At 35.4% G+C, this 5855-nt stretch overlaps 1 long non-coding RNA gene across 3 annotated transcripts; it reads right to left on the reverse strand.

Moving 5' to 3' along the window:
- Window positions 1-590: 590 nt before the first annotated feature.
- Window positions 591-5028, reverse strand: LOC113323800. 3 transcript variants are annotated; one of them, XR_003347852.1, is made up of 8 exons: window positions 4894-5028; window positions 4695-4754; window positions 4140-4537; window positions 2984-3069; window positions 2589-2638; window positions 1583-1753; window positions 1366-1495; window positions 591-1166 (listed from the first exon to the last, which is right to left on the reverse strand). It is a non-coding gene; the product is annotated as an uncharacterized LOC113323800 (long non-coding RNA). The 3 variants fall into 3 exon arrangements; XR_003347850.1 differs by having other exon boundaries at window positions 2984-4537; XR_003347851.1 differs by lacking the exon at window positions 591-1166 and having other exon boundaries at window positions 1241-1495; window positions 2984-4537.
- Window positions 5029-5855: the final 827 nt, after the last annotated feature.

Here is a 5855-nt window from a genome sequence, read left to right on the forward strand (position 1 = left end):
TTCGTTGGTATTATCCCCTTCTTCCTCGTCTCCTTCTTCATGATGAATGTTATTCTGACCCATCATCACTCGGATTTCATTCAATAATTCTTCCTTCATCGTATTATAATCAATTGGATCAACTTCTTGGCCTCGAACACGACCTCGACCACGACCTCGACCAACTGGTAACCTTGGCATATTACTAACCCTGGAATCGAACTGGCTCTGATGCCAACTGATGCAACGGATATTAGAGAAACTAGAGAAAAAAGAAGCGTTGTTCAGACTTCAAATATTCCTAGGAATATCGACTATGAACGTTGATTAATATCTAGACTTCGGTTTCCCAACTTTAGATAAAAATCGATTAAACTTGAACAAAGTTTGATAAAGAAGATATATATTCCAAAAAAAAGTTTCCCTAAACAATTTATGATGGACTCTTTTATAGACTTGGGGAAAAACCCTAACTTGCTAGTCAAGAAAGGATGAAAAAAAACCCTAAACCGACTCAGACCCTAATTTGCTATTTTTGGCAAATTTTGGTCGACCTAAAATAATGAAAGTACTCATAAAATAAAACAATTCGCCTCAAACGGCGGCCCAAACAGACTCCTAACGAAAGAGTTATTAACAAAATAAAAACTTTCCTAAAATAGCAAAAACGTATGTTTGATGCCCTAAACGATGGAATTTGGCTAAATTCTGAAGACCAAGGCAATCGAAGATTTCCTTGTCCTGTTCTTTGGCTTGTTTCCCATCTAAATGGACCCCTAAGGATCTAAATTACGACACTTGGATTTTTAGCCTCCAAATAGGCTATAGCCTGCTCATCTGCATCACAGACCAACACGTACCTACCCAAATTAGTGTCATCCCAGACTCTCTTTCATAACTTAAGAGCTTATTCTCCCGTGTTGTCCAAATGTTTGAACAAAATTGCAATCGATCTGAAATCTCAGTTCAGTGGATACCCCTGGTTCCTCTAGGCCCCAAACCTGCGGACATCAATATTATTGAAAGCAATGAACATAAATCTGATCGGATATCTAATGAGTTGACTGCAAGCTAGAAACTTGGCTAATGTCTCCATGACAACATGGGTAAAATGCTGAGTTCAGCTTAGCTTTATCTTTATCGAGAAGAAGAAATCTCCAACCAATGCAGAATATCATGCACCGCACCTATATTCACATGTTCAAAATTCAAACCCACAGATAGATAAAGCCAACCTGCAAAAACTGGGACCAAATAGGAATACGCACCAAACCTCATTGAAAAAAGAAAATCTCTCAATATGATCAAAAGCAAAAGAACTTATAGACGCACTAAAACTGATTAGGTTGAGTGAAGTCAGTTTAATAGTATGTGAATACATAATACCTTCAAATTAATCTGAAAAAAGGCTCCCAAAGATCTTTTAGGTGTCCAATTAGGGGCTTTCCCAAATAGTCGATCGAGACGCCAAGTTTCCTCTACTTAAATTTCCAGGACAATTATCACAATGGGCAGGCTAAAAATACACAATAACGTCGAGTCAGTATGTGGAGGCGCAAGATTAAGATAGTTAAGATCAAACAATGGATTGCCAAAAGCTTACCAGGGATGAATTATTTTTTTTTTGGGTCTTCACGGCTTTCCCAAGTTGAGACGTTGCTTGTTGAGTTACCATATATGAGCTCTCAACATTCAATTATAGAGGTGTATATACTTGTATCCAATTTCGATGTTGCAATCATGATCGCTTCTTTATTTGTCTCTTCAATTTCATCTGCGAAGAAGCATATCAGTTAATTTTATTTTATCAAAGCATTGCCATGATTCATTACATTTTAGAACAAAATTGAGAAATTAGCCAACATGAAAAGTTCATGAACTGGTAAGTCATACACCATATAACTATAGTTTTAGAACTAGTATGATCTCGAGGGATGGAGGTGAGTTACCGATGACGGCTTCTAAGTCACCATCACAGCAAGATCTTTGAAAAATATCTCTTTCACCTCACCCATCTGGTTCTTCTCAACGAATCAACTCTCTATGATAAATGTGAGTATTTAAATTATTCACATTTTATTATTTATTTCTTTTCAGTGTTAGACTTAAATACGCTAATTATGTTAGATACACTAATTTTGATTTAGAAGATAGCTGGGTCATAGAATAAATGTATCTAATTCGCAGTTGGCTTGAGTAATAGTTATGGTCGTGCTGATAATCCTTTTGGTGGATATTGTCGTGCTGGTAATATAGTTGGCTTCCATAATAATAGAGGTGGTCTTAATACTCATAGATGTGGCTTTAAAAAAATTTCTTCTATGGGAGGTTATCATAATTCTGGACACATTATGAGACACATAACACATAACTAAACTATGGTTCATCAGATGCTCAATTAAGGTTGGCTAAGTTCGGTTCCTTCGAGATTATGTGTTATGTGTTGTGCTAGAGTTGCAGAAGGATTTAACAGGGGTCAACTAAGTTCCCTGGAAGATAAATAGTCTCATGAATTGATTACCCCATGAATCAACATTGATCAGGAACCACTCCAGCAAACCAACTTTTGATATTAGATCAAGCTCCTTGAAATATAGATTTCGACATACCTGTTTTGCCCCACCTTTACGATTCACTGCCATTCGTGAGAATATTGCATCTATAAATGAAAAAAATTTATTATATAAATTTCAAATCAACATATCAAGCTAGCTAGAATATCTGCATATGACCATGAAATCAATTACCACCATTGTTTTTAGTCCTACTTGGTTATCTTCAAGGGCAACAAATGTTGTTCTATAGAAATACATTAAATTTAGCGGAACATTCTATATATACAGTCACCATCCTCTTCAGAGAAATATAATAGCAAACTTAAAAGACAGCATGAAGCTATACAAATCACCTAATGTCGAAGTTCAAATTCTGTTAAGAAAACAATTTTCTAAGTAATTAAAACTTGAAATAAGTAATTAAAACTTGAAATTGAAGAAAAGCATACCATCTGCAGTTGCTTAGCGCAGTTTTCAGTGGGTTCCCAAGGCCAGACCTTCACCATGTCACCTTCAGAACCTGACCACGTATCACCTGTAGTTCAAGAAAATAGGAATAAACCTAACATATGATAACAAAAACAATCAAATCAAAAGGCTACTGAACATTAGTTAATAAAGTAAAACCAAGAATCAACATCACAAATAGAACCATGAATTATTTATCATAAGTGCATGCGCCATTTTTGCTTCACGAATTTGATGACGAGATTGTAAAACGATCTGGAAAACCAACCCACCATTAATTGTAGTCTTTTTTAACTTTATTGATTTATCAATTTGTAAACTAATCTGTAATGCAGTTAGACATGATTTATCCCTACCGACAAATTCTTAAGAAATACCATTAACTTCAATCGAACTACAACCGGGACTATTCCTAGAACTGAGTTCCTTATTCCATGGTTGTTCTCTCCATAACCGTATCATGCTAACTCTCCCACTTCGGCATTCTTATGATCTACACAGTGTTTAAAAGTACACCCCACATAGCAACATTAGTTTCCGATGACATATTGTTCATGAACTGTTTAGTCAAGGTAAAGCTCTCAACTAAAGCTCAAGTTTGTCTAGTCAAGCTGTTAGCAAAGGCGTTTTTCATGAGGACTACTCAGCAATATATATCATCCCTTTTGCGATAACGCTTCAAAGCAAAATCGCTTGAGTATGTAGAATTGGAGGATTTTATTACTCACACACCACCCCGCTATTGAACTATTATTGCGGGGATCGAATAGAGTATTCAGAATCTACTGAATACATACATATATATATATATATATTAATCAAACAAAATAGATGCATATAGATAAAATATGCAAGGAAAGATAAGGTGTGACCCTCCATGAATTAACCACTACATTCTTATCTTATCTAAAATCTGATGCTATCATCAGATTTTGTAAATGGAAGTTAAAAATAACCTCAAAATGGATGTAGAGGTAAACTTTCCTATAAAGGAATCAATCAATGTGCGGTTCCCTGGACATAGACTTCTATATATCGTTTTAAACACGAACCATAGGTGGCCATTGACATATATACTGGTATGCATGCACCGATGCAATATATACGCAGCACCAAAACATAAACAAAAAATCAAACCCGTGGTTGTAGACACTTGATCAGCCTATATATAGTTGCAGTAGCTAAGATTTCCTCCACAACAACCTCGGAGCTCCAACTTTTCTACTCATATACATTTACTAAGATTTGTAGCTAAGTCATCCATTAAAATTTCCTAGGTTTGTAGCTTCCGTCTCAATCATTTCCACTTTGACCGTTCTTTTAGGAAGTGTGCAGTACCATGTGCGTTCATACAATCTCCCCAAACTGAAGATCACCATCGTCATGGGACCAACCTTCAGTTGGCTTCCTTATGAGAATCTGAATTGGTCCCGCCATCATACACTAATGAATTGGCATTGCATGCCCATCATACTAAGCCTCCAACTATCGCATCCGATATCCAAATCTATGGAAGCCTTTGTTTATATTTTCACCTGCAGGGAACCCAAAACATGAAATGAGTGTTCTTATTCTTGCAGCGAACTAACTCAATTATTCAAGGATAGATGGATCTCACAATATCAGTCAGATGCTTATGCTTGGCATTGATACAATTAAAAACATATTTTCTAGTGAAGAGAATAGGGTTACCTAAACATTAGGACTATCATCCCAAATCAACAGCTTTAATTCATCGGAAGTTCTCAAAACCTAAAAACGATTAGAATGTAAATTAACGGAGCCTCAGAATCGGTAAACCAAGAATCATAAATACGGGAAGGAAAAAAAAAGAACAATAAAAATCATGAAACCCTATTCAAACAAAAAGAAGAAAACAATAAATAATTACCTTCAGTATTAGTCAAGGGAATAATAAGGGTGTCGTCCATATCCATATATACATTGATGCAGCTTAGTGCTTACAGATGTTGTTCACGGTTCTTCATCGCTTTCTGACTTTCCTCGATCGTAGCTGATTGTGCAAACCCAATTACTTGTAACATTTATATACACCTCCATACCTTGGTTAGTACGAAATTTCCCAAGATTTTTTTCTATTTGGCCTAAGTTGCCAATGAATAATCAAGCACTATATTTGGCGTAAGATTTTGTTTAGTCGCGTTTCAGATTTGTTTCTAAAAATATACCAAACGGTCCAAACTTTCACTATGCCTAAATTAAATATTTCCCTAGTCAAAATCTAAATATAGATATGGATCAATGTGTTTTCTAGCAATTCACAGGATTTAGCGGAAATATATCCAAATATATCATTTAGCGAATATATTTCCTTCTGAGTATTAAAATAACTTCAAATACAAATTATTAAAAAGAAGATTTTTTTTTTAATATTTCGGTCTCATATATCTATTTTGAGCAATTTAATTACTTCATCCAATGGACACGATTTTATTTTCAATTTATAATTAACAGTCACGAAATGTAGGGGTATAAGTTGCTTTTCAGCCAATCAGGAGCCAGGATTTTGTTCACCGGCCAATGGGAGGGAAGATTACCGCAACTCTCGACGTGGAGTGAGAGATGACGTGGAGTTTTTAGGTTGTTGATTTTTTACTCGATTAGTTTTGTTTTGGGTTCTTTGGAGATTAGAAAATCACAAATTCACCGAAGATCAGAAAAACAGAGATGCAAATCTAAGAACAAAGCCCAACTCTCTCATAAAACCAAACATAAAAATTCAATATTCCAGTGCATTTCATTTGGCGTCCCCAGCCTTTCTTAATACAGTTAACAACTTATAAACAATCTTAAGGCACTCAACATCGTATTTTTTGTTCTTCCCATGTAAAT

The sequence above is a fragment of the Papaver somniferum genome, chromosome 11, assembly GCF_003573695.1.
Source record: "Papaver somniferum cultivar HN1 chromosome 11, ASM357369v1, whole genome shotgun sequence".
NCBI lineage: Eukaryota > Viridiplantae > Streptophyta > Magnoliopsida > Ranunculales > Papaveraceae > Papaver > Papaver somniferum.